Source organism: Acipenser ruthenus, chromosome 18, assembly GCF_902713425.1.
Source record: "Acipenser ruthenus chromosome 18, fAciRut3.2 maternal haplotype, whole genome shotgun sequence".
NCBI classification, from domain to species: Eukaryota; Metazoa; Chordata; class Actinopteri; order Acipenseriformes; family Acipenseridae; genus Acipenser; species Acipenser ruthenus.
Genome location: NC_081206.1, coordinates 23,550,920 through 23,565,858, shown reverse-complemented (window position 1 = coordinate 23,565,858; position 14,939 = coordinate 23,550,920).

Sequence of the window (14,939 nt, the reverse complement as noted above, 5' to 3'; positions counted from 1 at the left end):
TATTATATTTTAATTTGGACTTACTTTGTATATTCAGTTGAATGCCATACTATGACGCATGGTGCCCCTACAGGTTCACACCCTTTGTTTCATATTACCTTTTTTTATCAGCCTTCTGCTGACTTTATTATTATCGTACGCAACAGTATTACATTTTCACAAGGTCTTTAAACTCCATGTTCGATAGTAACAGAAAGTTACGTTCACATTGCTTGACAAAGAAGATTAAAAAGAATGTCCTTGATTTTTTATTCCTGTAAGCCCTTTTTGTGTTTTCTTTTTTCAGAAAGATAGGAAAGAGTGCATATAAATAATACATATAGGCTTCTGTTTGATCATAGCTACAGATAAATGGAACTGAGTTGACCTTTTAACTACTATTAGTCACAATCTCCCTTTTGTTTAACTTTAATTCAAACTTGTAATCTGCTGTTTACAGTCGTAAACAGCATGTGCCAATTGAATTACACTAAAATCTACATTGTTCCCCATTTATTTGCATTGCTGCCTTCTGTTTTTACTAGAGGCTTTAAGATTGTGTTTTTCATATTCCCAGGGGAGCACCAACACTTTGTTTAAACACAACTTTTCTAGGGCTCCCCAGTGGCGCATCCAGTAAAGGCGCTCCGCGCGGAGTGCAGGATGTGCCCTATAGTCTGGAGATCGCAGGTTCGAATCCAGGCTATGTCACAGCTGACCGTGACCAGGAGTTCCTAGGGGGCGGCGCACAATTGGCTGAGCGCTGCCCGGGTAGGGAGGGCTTAGGTCGGCAGGGGAATCCACGGCTCACCGCGCATCAGCGACCCCTGTGGCCGATAGGGTGCCTGTGGCTCTGCAGCGGAGCCGCCAGATCTGTGTTGTCCTCCGGCACTATAGGTCTGGTGGCATTGCTGTGGATCTGCAGTGCGAAAAATGACGGCTTGGCAGGAGCACGTTTCGGAGGACGCGTGTTCCAGCCTCCGTTTCCCGAGTCGGCGCGGGGGTTGTGAGCGGTGAGCCGGGGATACAGATAATAATTGGGCATGCTAAATTTAAAAAAAAAAACACAACTTTTCTTGGAAAGTATATGCATTATTGATTGTTAAGCCCAATAAATCTTAATTAACAATGTACTCAGTTAACAATGTACCCACAAGTCAAGTAGCTGGTTTACATGCGCATTTGACCTTTTTTTAAAAAAAATAAAAAATAATATTCACATCATTACAACCCAGGGTAACAAAACACTTAACTATTACAGTATATTGATTAAAATAATCAACTGACAGACATATACAGATGTTTAGGTAGTAATAGCTCTGGTCTTTAAAGGTATGTGGTAACGCTTTATTCCAATTGGCATAAATGTATTTAATTAATACAATTAACCATTTGCTAAAGTTCAGTTACATGTTAATAAACAGTCAAATAGATATGCCATGCATGCGTAACATGATTAATTGCAATGCTAAAAAAAATGGTCTAAAGAAAAAACAGCTGTATCTTAGCAGGATTTAGGTTGATTATATCAACTCCTAAGTCAAGCAGACAAATGTGTCAGCTAGTGCCTTCGTAAGTGTAATGAATATGCGTGACAGCAGACGTTACATTTACACTAATCTTTATTTATTACTTCAATGTATCCAGTACAAAACAACATTAAAGAAATAAAGGACAAAACGGTAACAGTTGAGACTAAATGAGATGATTTATGAGCAGCTAAAAATACTACATTATTCTGACAAACATACATTCATTATTATGAGAGTTGGTTGGTCTGTTCAAAATGATGACGTAAAATCAGTGTTGGCTCATTGTATGTTAATTAGTTATGCTGGCTGAGTTTTGAAAGGATCGATTTATACTGGCCTTTTCCAATTATTTTCATTGGTTTCAAATGACATTATTGGATATAGTATTGAGTGCCAAATCAGGACATAAAAACAGTGAGTCTGTCATCACTTATTAAACACATTCAATGCATTTCCAGGGTACACAATGAATACATATCTGATTCTGTATTAAAGTTGAATGTGCCACTATTTGTCTTTATCAAAGTATTCCCAACAGGGAGTGAAAGTGCCTATGCAACTGCAAGAACAAAGACAAACGGTTTGGACAATTATTGTTGCCTTTATCATTACATTTCGTATTGTGCATGGAATATAAATACATCACTTTGTTATGCGTGACAAGCAGAACTGAGCATTCATACATTAGTCTGCCACTTAATTAAGTGCCTGAGATAATTGCAGTTAGCAGAAACTAATAAAGGAATTACATTTAAATTCAAATCACTCCTCGGGGTGGCTCATCACAGTGCAGGCAATGCTTACTGGGAAGCCACTGTGATAAATGCCTAACTAACTAACAAAAAGGCCTAGCTCTACTTTGTTGACTAAGATTAATTGATAATAAATGCTAAATAAATAAAAGATGCTGAAGCTTTCCAATTTCTCAGATTATGTGTACATTTCTTTTGATTGATTAAGGATCTTTGTCTGTCTAAAAGTCTCAGTCCGAAATGTTTTTAAAGAAAGCAAAGGGGTGTTACATACATCTGCAAACCTTACCTTGCAAGTAAATACATTACAATTATACAAAATAACTTACAGTATAGCTATTAATCTAAATGTCTCTCCCAATTTAGTTTTGAGATTTGGTGATTTAAGTACTGTATTATGGTGAGCGAAATCACTGAAATACTAGGTACATTAAGAAAGGTCTAAGCAGTTGTTGCCTTAATGCAAAGACAGGTAGTGGTGTGGCCAAGAGAGAGCCCACCTAGAGTTGCTAAGCCTTTTAGGTCAGTATTTAATATAATTTGCCTTGATATTCACAGGTATATAGTGCCGCTTATGGAAAATGCCTTACAAATGGTTACTGTTCACTATTTAATATGTCCAAAGAACTGTGCAACCATATGTAATGTAATTCAGTAGTTAAACCATATGTTGAAGGTGAAACTTAAGAATGACTGGAAAATGCATGATGATAAAATATTCACGGTGCTTTGAAACGTTACAAACAGGAATTTGGAGAAGCATTGAAATAGAAGAAAAGAGAAATTATAAAACGGGACGTCTGCATTCTGATCTTCAAACCCATTTACTCATTTTTCTTGCTCAGAGTCAGTTAAGCAGCACTGTGTTTACGACTCTCCAATGCATCTGTAATGCGTTATTCATTATTCACTCCTCCATCCAGAAACATACTGCCTCCAAGGATTAGTAGACAAGCCTCCTTAGTACAGCAGCATTTTGATTCCGGATTTATTTATCTTTTATCTTTCGAATACTAATTCATGTTGATCTCGAAGATTAGTCAGGTGGGTCTCCTGGTTCCTGTGTCATGGGTAAATAATAATCTTCCAGTTCTGACATTTTTCTGTACTAGCCTTTACTGGTTGATCCTACTTTGCTAACCACCACTACCAGCCAATGTTTTCTTAGGAAAGTTGAACTACTTCTGTAAACATGAGTTTCTTGTGAAAATGTTAATTAGCTCGTTCAAGTCCTTTCCTAAAGCTGCTATAAAAGTCACATAGGAATACGTCAGTTACCATGGTCCAAAGATGGCAGCAGGGAAGTTAATGTTTTGTTTGTAGTATTTCCCTTATCAGATTGATGTTGCAAATAACCCCACTTTTTTCTGCGTCTTCCCTAGAACTTTGCATAATGCTAATCATACATAGATCTAAATGTGTTTGTAAAGTATCATACAGATTGTATTTACCAAGTCTCTGTTTGAAACTATTACTAAAAATGTTTGATAAACTGCATCGTGGGTTTGTGAATTCAGGTGGTTACAGCTACTGTACAGTACTTCAGAATACACTTGCAAATAGCTTTCCAAACATCTGTCAAAACGACTTTATTGTAAAATACTACTAAGTACAGTGTTTAAATGTGTATAACTGTACGCCAATGCAATTTCTCCTAGTTATGTCTGCGCAAATTCCGTGTCTATCCTCCACTTACATCCGTTGGAGCGATGAAGAGACTCGGGTGTTAATATCCAAGAGAAGACGTTATGATGAGGCAGCTTGATACAATGCACAACACGAACATTGTTTAACCCACTCTCAAAACAAAATGTGGTGTAGAATTTTCTCGACTTATTTCTTGGGAATCAACAATCAACTCAATATTCCAATTCTTTATTTAGCAGAAGCAGTCATATAAGTACAGCACAAACGAAGATGCTATATTTTCTATAAAGAGATACAAAATTATCTAATGAAACAAAAAAGTGATAGAAAGTACACCGTCGGGTTACAAAAATAAAGACAGCCGTACATCTCTAATAGCAGGACCATCTTCAGATCGCTGTTGTACAGATCTCTAATATCCATTTACATTAAACACAATGACACGTGGATTCTTTCTCATGAAACGGTTCTCTGCTCATGTAAACAGTATTTAGGGACTTTCACGGTTAACAGCACGAGAATCTAAGTGGGCCGTCAGCATGGCTAATTTAACTCTGCCCACCCCCTCTCCTTCGTTTACATGGCATTCTGGGAAAAGTAGGCGTTCCAAAGGAAATGAGAGGCTTTACATGTAAACACAAAAAGGTACCATGTCCACGTTTATTTCACGAGACATAATGTCTGGAGAAAAGTCAAACACTCATGTAACGTGGCCTAATGACAGCCCTTGCAAATGATTCAGCCTGAATCCTGTACATATTGATGGGGGAAAATAATGTAATGTGCTTTAGACAAATGTCGACTACAGATGAGTCTCAAATACACTCATACATCAATAAATGTAATTGAATACAAATAATCATTAATTATTAGGACAATATTGTATTGTATAGTGTATAATACCCATACTCAAACAGTTAAAGTGCTGGTCGATGTCTACTGTATCACACATTTCAAACCCATGCACTGTATCTTTATTCTTATTTGTTTTTCACAAACACAATGGTACAATGCTTCCTGTTGTGTGGCTAAGAAATAATTTTAAATAATCATGTTTTCCCCTCATGCTGTGACCATAAAAGTGATTTCAGCGAGGCATCCAGACACCATGTTGCTCTCCCTTGAAAGCAGTTTGATGATGTTTACATATAATGTCTGGAGTTTACTGCGCACATTATTTCCTTTTGGCAGTTTTCAAATGCTAATATAAACATGCAGTGTTAATAAGCTTTATTTGTGAGATTCTGTATTGTGGCTTTATAAACATTTTACCATGACTACATGTTTAGAAATTTAAAAGATTATTACCGTTTCACTGTTTTTGCACTGCCATTGCTGTTAACTTCTATCCATATCAGAATACAGAAGTTCTGGCCTTCTCTGCCTGGCAAACAATGATCAACTGACTTTATATCATCCTGTATTATAAGAAATGTTGCTTCATTCTGGACTCGATTGTGTACAATAAGAGGTCTTGACATATATTGGTTGATGAGATCATAAATGTAGTTATTTTGCCTCACGATTAAATACAAATACAAAACTCTCCTCTGGCTTTTTGGTCATATGAACTGTATCTTGTTAACAGGGCTGAATACTCAAAGTCTGAAACCAGTGCACTGTATAACATTACACTGTCTCAAATTGATCTCTTAATGAGACAAATAGTTTATGCTTTAATCTTCAGGGTTCAGTTAGTTAAAGGTCAGTGTCATCTTAATTAAAAAGTTTAGAGTCACCCTGCTAATTTAATTGGGAGCTATGGGCCTACAATATCCTTTTATCAATATAAATAGTGTATGAATACCCTATTGCTGCACAGGGAAATTAAAATGCTATAAAGAGTTTATTATAAAACAAATGTCCTCTTTGTAATACACAATCATGGGACTGACCAATTTAAATGTAGCCTTTCTTGTAGACGTTTTCACTGTAGGTTTTGTAAATACCTTTCATTTGTTTTTATCGTTGATGTGCATTTTTTTTGTGGGTCTTCAGCAGTGATGTATTCCTAAATCCAAAAGTACCGGATCGCCAACAAAATACAGATTTGTTCATTGAGCTTGAGGTAACATTTAATAGGTAATGCATGAGTCTCGCATGCGACTTTTATAGGCTACTCCCCTAGTCAGTGCTGCCAGATTGGCAGTTTTCCAACCAAATTTGTCTTGTTTTGAAAGCATCTTGCAGGTAAATACTGTCTTTGGTGGTCTAGTTATTTATTGTGCGTGTTCTTTTTCTATTCCTTTCGATTATGAGGTCATCACCAGCGCAGAACGTCAATCACCACAACGTCCTGTATAGTATATCACGTCCTCCCCCTGTCTTTTTTCTGGAGCTCTGCATCCAATAATTACGAATCACGATTTATTACGAATCACACAAACGCTTTTTTTTTATTCGTCACCTATTTCAGAAACTGTATAATTACAATTGTTTTTCAATTTATTTATAAAGAATGTGTCCGCTGGACAGTTTAATTTTACACGGCATTCTGAATACATGTTTTTTCCTGGACCGACCGCGTCTGATCTCATCAGATAAAACAAACAACAACAAAAAAACAAACAGTGGTTCTGGTACTGTAAATTGTGAGAAAAAAACAAGCAAAGCAGATAAATAAATACAGAGTTTATAACATTATTGTTTTTTTTTTTAAATAAATGTGTAGCACTTATTTATTACGGATCACGTAATTACGTGATGATTATCGCGTAATTTCATGATAGGGAATTATCATGTAATTACGTGATCATTTCTAATCACGTGATAATTCTTAACACTTGGTACTGCAACACTGGGTCACATGGAAGCTTTCTCTAGATTCAGGAGGACTGCGTGGTCTTTCATTTTCATGTACTTAGTGATACTGGCTTAAAATTCAATTTCTGCAAGTGTGTCATATGATACTTGTTTCTTGTTGTTTGTATACTCTTAGTAAATTAATGGTACAACCAAAAATTTCTTTTTAAAAAACAGCATTTATTTAATTTAACAACAGGTTTATAGAATAGCATAAACAGTATGCATGGACAAATGTGATCGCAAATTTACGTTTTTCCAAAGCTGGTAAAGGATTTACTCATGAGTAACGGCAGTACATGTGCTTATTAGAGTTACTATATCGTATTTACAGCTTATCTACTCAAACAACATTGTTATAAAAAGCCCCCATAAATTATACTTATCACAATATTACGTGATAATGCCCTATCGTGTAATTACGTGATAATTTATCACGTAATTACATGATATAATTTTTTTTTTTTATGTATGACAGCAATGCACTTCCATAATTTATGATTTTGTAATATATATTAAATCTTAAATGTAGTGTGTTTTTTGGTTTTGCTTTAAAAAACACAATTTGGCTACTTCTTCATCAGAATTTTTACTAAAAAAAACATTGTTAGCCCTATTAAACTTTAGTACTGTAGTTTGTAATAGAAGTTCCTAATGTTCTCTTCATTGCATCACAAGGACGAATCGTACAATTGTGCAGGAATCAGATGTGTGTGACATTTAAAATACGTGCCGGTTATCGGAGGCAGAGACTCCGATTCGTGTACCATCAGTAGTGGCACGTAGGGAATCTGGTTTCTAATGCCTGTTCAATAACATGGTACAGAAAGACTATTTTGATTTCCACACGGAACAGAGATCGCTTCATCGGTGCGCATGCATTGAAATTGTTCTTAAGTTGATTCTTAAGTTAACTTTTAAGTCAAGGTTCTGCCTATTGAAAAAAGTATCGGAAAAGCTTGACTACACCACTGGTCTTCAGACAGTTATTGTATTCCAATCGTTTATAATATTTAAAAGTTCAATCATGTTTTATCTTCAAGCAGTCCCTTTTGTCAGGGTAGTTTAGTAGTTTATTGAATACAAGTACAAGCTGGGAATACAAAGATTCTGCTTTCGTTCTGCAAGCACACAACCTGATGTTTAATAACAAGAGGTAGGCATGCCTTGCCACATTATAGTTTCCTGTTTTAAATCAATATATGAGCTATGAAAAAACAAATGTAAAATGACTATTTAATATAAAATGTCTCTTTAAGCAGAATACAGTTTAAATTAATGTCAACAGAAATATACATTTTCTGTAATGCTAAGGAAAAAATAAAATAAGTGTGAAAACATCATTTCACTATAAATGCTTTCAAAGCCTTTCTTCAAAGTATTTTAATAACATTGTGAGGTCCATTGAGATATTTGAAATTTGTAATGAAAATTAAACATCAAACATCATGTGTGTCTTTTTAGCACATGTTTTACTGCAAACATCATGTTAATAAATCTTTAGAAACTATATAGATTTCTGCTTTCTTGCATAACAACGCACCAAGAAGTGACAATATCCAGCACAACCCATGTCCTCTCATGCCTTATTGCTTAAGGACCAACAAGATTTGTCAAAATGTGTTTAATGATAACTGTTCATATTCTGTGTAACTACAGTGTCTATGTTTGCTTGGTTTTCTTTGTTGCATAATGTCATATTTGCAGTGCTTTCTAAGGATTACAGCCTAAGGATGTTTTTGTTGTTTCATCTTTTATTGCAATGTAAATTTCCTAAGATATGATTGACAAAAAGTCCATGTAATCAGCTGTTCTGAAAAAACTTTCATATTTAGAAATATAACGTTTTCTTAGTCCCTGGAGACGTTTTTGACATGTACAAAGAATGCAAATATTCCCTTTGTGACATTTTTGATGTACGGAAAGGTCAAAACACTTATTTTTGACAATATTTTACCTTTTATGTCATACACTTTATGAGAAATCAGATCTTTAAACCTTCTGTTCTACGAATATGCAGATCGGCATTACATGATATTCCTAAAGATAAAGGATTAAATAGAGAACCAGACCACAAATGAACATAGTTGGCACTGCCTATGACATAATTAGCTGTATAAATGTTCATCCGTATACCTATAAGAATATCAAATACTTTGTTTAATATGCTGGTTTTGAGTGACTGCTACAGAAATAGTTCATTGCAGTCAATTTACTGAAGTAATAAATCTTGGAGTGCGCTAATTTAAACAGTCGTCAGAAAATTGAAAATTAATCAGCAAATGAATCCACAGTGTGAAAGAGAAGATCTAAATAATTAGAATGCATCTTGAAATCCCTGTCCATGTGATTAACGTGAATAGCAGCACAATGCCAATTTCAGACTCTAATTATTAAAAGGCTACAGCATGATATGCCAGTGATTGCTTTTGTATTATAATGAACAGACTTGTTTTGTCTTTAAACACTACAGTAAGTGGTTGTGCTTTTGAAACCCTGCTGCGACAAGATCCCTTTTTAACTTAAAACCTTTCAGGAAAACCAATCTGATACATAATTTTTATATACTAAGCATATTCCAAAATATTAACTTTGAGATAGTATTTATACAGTGTATATATTACTTCCTGACTTAACAACAAAGGTTAATTTCCAATGTGGACATTTCTGTTGGCAAAAGGAGAAGTAGACAGGAGCAATGCAATAGTAATATGTGATATAACAAGTGAATATACATAAGAACATAAGAACATAAGAAAGTTTACAAACGAGAGGAGGCCATTCAGCCCATCTTACAAGCTAAAATGTCATATAGAGTTGGAAAGATAATGGATAACATTTTACTTTTGGTCAATTTTCTTGAGAAACAAGAAAAAGATAATACATTTAAATATATGTAGCAATGCTTTATTTTGAAAAAAAAAAACTAATATTCTGTCATTTTCTGTCATTACCCAAACGACAGCTCCCCTTAATGCTTTGCTGGCAGTGATATGTTTTGATCCTGTAGATATTTCTGAGTTGAAATGATGTAGGAAATACAGCAGCCACATTCTACCTATTCTTGGTACCCAGTGTTCTACTTTGTTGCAGTTGTCTATCTTGCTGAATAATCTCTACAACTGATAGATAATTATGAACTAGGCTGTTGTAATAAACTTGAGGTACATGCTCCCTGCATTACAGGTTGGGAACGTCCTGTGCTCCCAGGTGCTGAATCACAACCCAACAGGCTTGGATCAAGCAGTCCAGATCTGACATTTGCAGGGTGAGGAGGGGGGGGGAGGGGGGGGGGCAAGCTCCAGAATAGAAATGAAACACTAAACATGTAACAACATCTTTTACAAAATAAATATGTGGCAGCATTGCAACATGAAATCGTGTGAGTCAATTATGACATGTATTTTACCAACCACATAAGACAGCTCTAAGAAATTCCCGAAATAAATCTGGAATCCATTGGAATGAAGTTTTGCATCACAGTCATTCGCATAAACATTACTAGCGGTTCCTTTTCCTTTTCAACCCAATTTTACATCATAGTCAATAAGCATTAATTAATTTGACTTTGAAGTTAATTGCGTAATTTCAGCCAAAATTATATTATACAGGATCAATAAAATCAATAACTAATTTCATGCACACGCACACATATACTATCGCAATAAGTATATTTGGCTAGCTTGAGTGTATTTTTTTTTTTTTGATGAGGGATCTAACATTTAATTGGAAATTTATAACATGGATTTCTACCTCAATTTAACCAATTTTAATTGCTTTGCATGCCTCAAACACATAATGTCTTTACTATTACCTTTGTTATAGATTTTTTAAATTATGATCTTCTTCTTCTTATTTTTTTTTTGAGGAACACAAAGCACTGCTGGTAAAATAAAAGTTCAGGTAGTGAACAGGGTGTGGCCGCCCCATTTATCTGATAACATTCTAATCAGCTTCCTACTAGAGTAGAACCTGTCATGTCCGATTTAATTAGTTCCACGGGTCCATCGGATATATAAAAATATCGTATCTCAGAGAGACAATCATCAAAGAGAATTCATCAATGTACTTGTATCTACTTTAAATAGACAACTACTCATTAAGTTTTCTTTTTTGTTTGTTTTAACTGGTCTAAAACAAGTCCATTGCTTACACAAATCTAATGTGTATCACTTGGGCAAAATAATCCTTTCGTACTGTACAAATAGCATGTGAAGTATTAATGACTGAATGGATTAACTTCCCTCGAAACACCTTCCAGCACATTGTGGAGTCTGTGCCACATCGTGTCAATGCTGTGATTAGGGCAAACACATGTCCAACATGATATTATGTACAGGTCCTAATAAATGTTCCTTGCAGTCTTTTCAGCTATGAACAAAACTCTGAAGGTCAGTTGATATCTGATAAAAAAAAAAGTAATTTATGACCTCTTTTTAACCCTAAAAGCATCCATTAATTGGTGTTATCTCTCAGCCATGCTTTATTTGCTGTTCTGCTATTGAGTAATAACAGAACGTTTGACCTCCATAGAAAACAATAGGAGACCAGTGTCCGGTTGTTGTATAACTATGATCAAATACAGAGAAGCATGGGAATGTAGTTTAAATCTGAAGGACTTCCTGTAATTACATATCATTGAAAAATGTCAACCCGATTGAGATACCGCAGTAAAATAGATTACATTTGCCAATTTAAAATTACAGATGATAAAAGAACATTTACTAAATTGATGTTAATTATAATACCATCACTGTTTCACTATGTCATTTTTGTTCCTCATTGCTAATAATAATAATAATAATAATAATAATAATAATAATAATAATAATAATAATAATAATAAATGAGCCATTTGCTGAAAAAGGTTTACATCCTACAAATAAGGTTTTTCTTTAAGTGCTATAAATTAGGATTATCTACTAAGATCTTCACAGAAAGAAGGTTTATGAGCGGTTTGGATAACAGATATACCATCAAGAATGATTGAGAAAGCTATATAGAACTGATAAATGAACAGCAGCAAGTGGAAGACTTGAAAGGCTCTGTCAGACTAGTTTGAACTGAGAACCAGAGTTAGACAGCACTGCTTAATGCAGTATGGGACCATGTATTAGGAGTGATGGACAGGAGAGAGAAGGCATTCACATGGATTGAGTGAATTAGTCAGAAGTCTAGAGTGTGTATAGATGACATTGCTATGTTGGCACGTTATTTTAAAGTATTGACTTCACTTCTTAAAGGAAACAGAATTGTATGAGTTTAAAATTAACATTCCAAGGACAAAATAGGGAAAGGCCCAAGCAAAGTCAGATTTCAAGAACGAAAAGGTGCAGAGTACTTCCCAGCGATAACAAGAAAAGTACAGAAAACACTCCAGGACAGTAGAGATATTGCTATAACGGTACAGTACACACAATCTCTACAGTCCTTTACATTTGGGGATTATCCCCAATAATTTCCATAGCATTCTGAGTTTATGGATGATCTGCAATAATCTTCACTGAAGTCAGAGTTAAATATCAGGTCTTTCGGGACCATTGTACTTGATTTTGAAGCATAGCACAACCACCTTCTTACTTCTGAATCCGTGCAATTCTTTTGCTGAATTTTAATTAGTTTAATTGCATTAATAGCATGTCCCTATATGAGTTTTCAAATTTCGAAATATTTTACTGTCTGTGAATGTCATAACATAAAATATATTTTTTACAATGCTTTGTAGCCGTCAATATTTCATATAGAAGCAGTTTTTAAAAAGTAATCTATGAACGCTTTTTCCAGGCTGAGGATTTGTGAATTAGTAAGATTTTTGTTTTGTTTTTGATGAGCAATAGAAATTGGAACTGTTACCACTTTAATTACAACAAAAGCAATTTGAGAATCCACAATTTCCTATGTTTAGGGCTATCAGAAAATAGAGCTATTTTAATTTAAATTACCTCAGATCGTGCACAATTCAGGTTTAACTTGTTGGGTTTCTAGATTTAAAATGTCCTTCTTATGGAAATAGATTCTCTTGTCTTTCATTACTTTCCATGTTGAAGTCAGATAACCTCACAAGGTTTTCAAATGGGCAACTTCCAAATCACTTACAAATAACTTACAAATACTTGATGAACCAGAGAGTCCTTTTCCGCTTTATTGAGTTTTTAAAATTACAAATGATTTTATTCCTTCTCATAAACAAAACTTTCAGAAATTGATTTTATGTAATTCGCTGCAATGTTACTCTTTTGTTTGTATGTATTGGATATTATGTTGGAAAACTATAATGACTTAACCTTATGGAAGGGGTGGGTTGTGGTGTCACCTAACCCCACTGTAACCCTCTGTGACTTCACAGTAAAATAGCTGTAAGAACTACAAACACATACTGCAATACATATTGCAGTGGTATTCTCGATGACATCCATGACTTTTTAACTGAAAATAATTCATGGCTAATTTGTATATAAACAAAAAATTCTCAATATCAAATGTCATGGCTTTTTTCACAGATATTTGTGGTCTGAAGCTGGTCATAATGGTCTTTTGAAAAAAATCTTACAAGAGATAAAATAGGATGATGGCTGCTCCATTGCAGCACACGTTACAGTGACTGCCCCAGAGAAAAAAAAAGGTAACTAGATGAACCAAGTCAGTTGGATCCCGACCTGACCCCCTGAATCTCAACTGTTCTCCTTTTAGTATTACCCTGATTGGCTGTGAAAAGGTAAACTGATTTTCACTGCCTCTGGCTCTGAGCCAAGTAAAAAACAGTATCTGAGCTAGCCAGGTTTGTCGCAGATTGAAATCTATAGCTTATTTATTGTTAATAACTAGTTTCCTAACATGATAAGAGCTTTTGTGGCCTTTGCATTGGTTTGTAAATCACTGACTACATTGTGCATTACCCAGACATTCAGTTTTCAGTAAACCAGCAACAGAGCATCAATAGTACATATGTTTATTTGTAGTTCATTTTGAGAAATAATGTTGAAAAAGGTAGTGTTGGCCAATATACCTTGCTTTGGAAATGTCTGTGGATATAAAAGGAAGTTTGATTAGCCATTGTATTTTCATGCAATTTTAAACAGATTTGATAAGGCTATGCTTCTAAACCCAATAGGCACCGACTGTAAAACAATAATGAAAGACTTAGTTAGAATTTTTTTTGAACACTGAGCTGTAAAGTGTATGCATGTAAAAGCTGACTGGTGAATTTTAACCATTGACATTTACTCAAATCATTATTCAGAATACATTTTTAGTGCAATCAAAACAGTAGATTTTTAAACATAATGTGCTCCATAGAAAAACGTTATTCTTTTAAGGTGAAAAGAAAAATATAAAAGGTACAACATTTAAATATTATTCTTTGTCGATCTTGAAAGTTTATACAAACGCAATTAAATAACTTCACCTATTCAAAGTCTCCTGGCATGAAACTTGGGCTTCCTATTCTTTGCAAAAGTCAGATAAACCAAGTTAATTTAAAAGCTTGGGGTATTTCTATGTTTTAAGAAATGATTTAGTAAATGTTCTGACAGCTCAGGCTTTTTCTGGCTTAATGATAGATCTAAATTGGTGCTGGAAGATGAAAGAAATTCTTTAGTGACGTTTGAGTTGTCAAGAGATTGCTAGGAGCAGTTTTGACACAGTTCAAGATTTGAATTACCAGTTTGGTACTAAAAGGCGGGGAAGAACAGAAGAAGATAAGAAATGTGCGCAAATGCCATCTTGCTGAATAAAAACCTCTTAAATTGCAAGAGTTGTGCAAATACAGTAGCAACCATAGTAAGAAAATCAAGCATTAATGGATTTGATCAGTTGGATGTACTGAGTTGTAGGTAAAAGATGTGCATTAGTGGAAGCAAATATTACATTATACAGTTCCTTTTATGTGAAAGCCTGTCTAAAGAAAAGGGAAAAGATTTAAATAAAGAGGACTGGAAGTTGCCAGTCAGAGCACGTAACCTCTGTGGTTTCTGTCCTCTGTCGATGAAATGAGATGAGGTTAAAACCACCAATTCAGATAAGCCTATGTTGGTTAAGACACTTGCTTGCAGTGTGAGAGGATGTCGGGTCAGCTTGTTACACTTCCAAAATGGGTAACATTGTGATTAGAAAAACAGAAAATAATGCATTTTGTATAACACGTTAGAATTAACCATTAAAGTATAATGCCACTGAATTTCATCCTTTGGACCAAACTTTTTCTAAACTCCTAATACAGGTTGTTTTT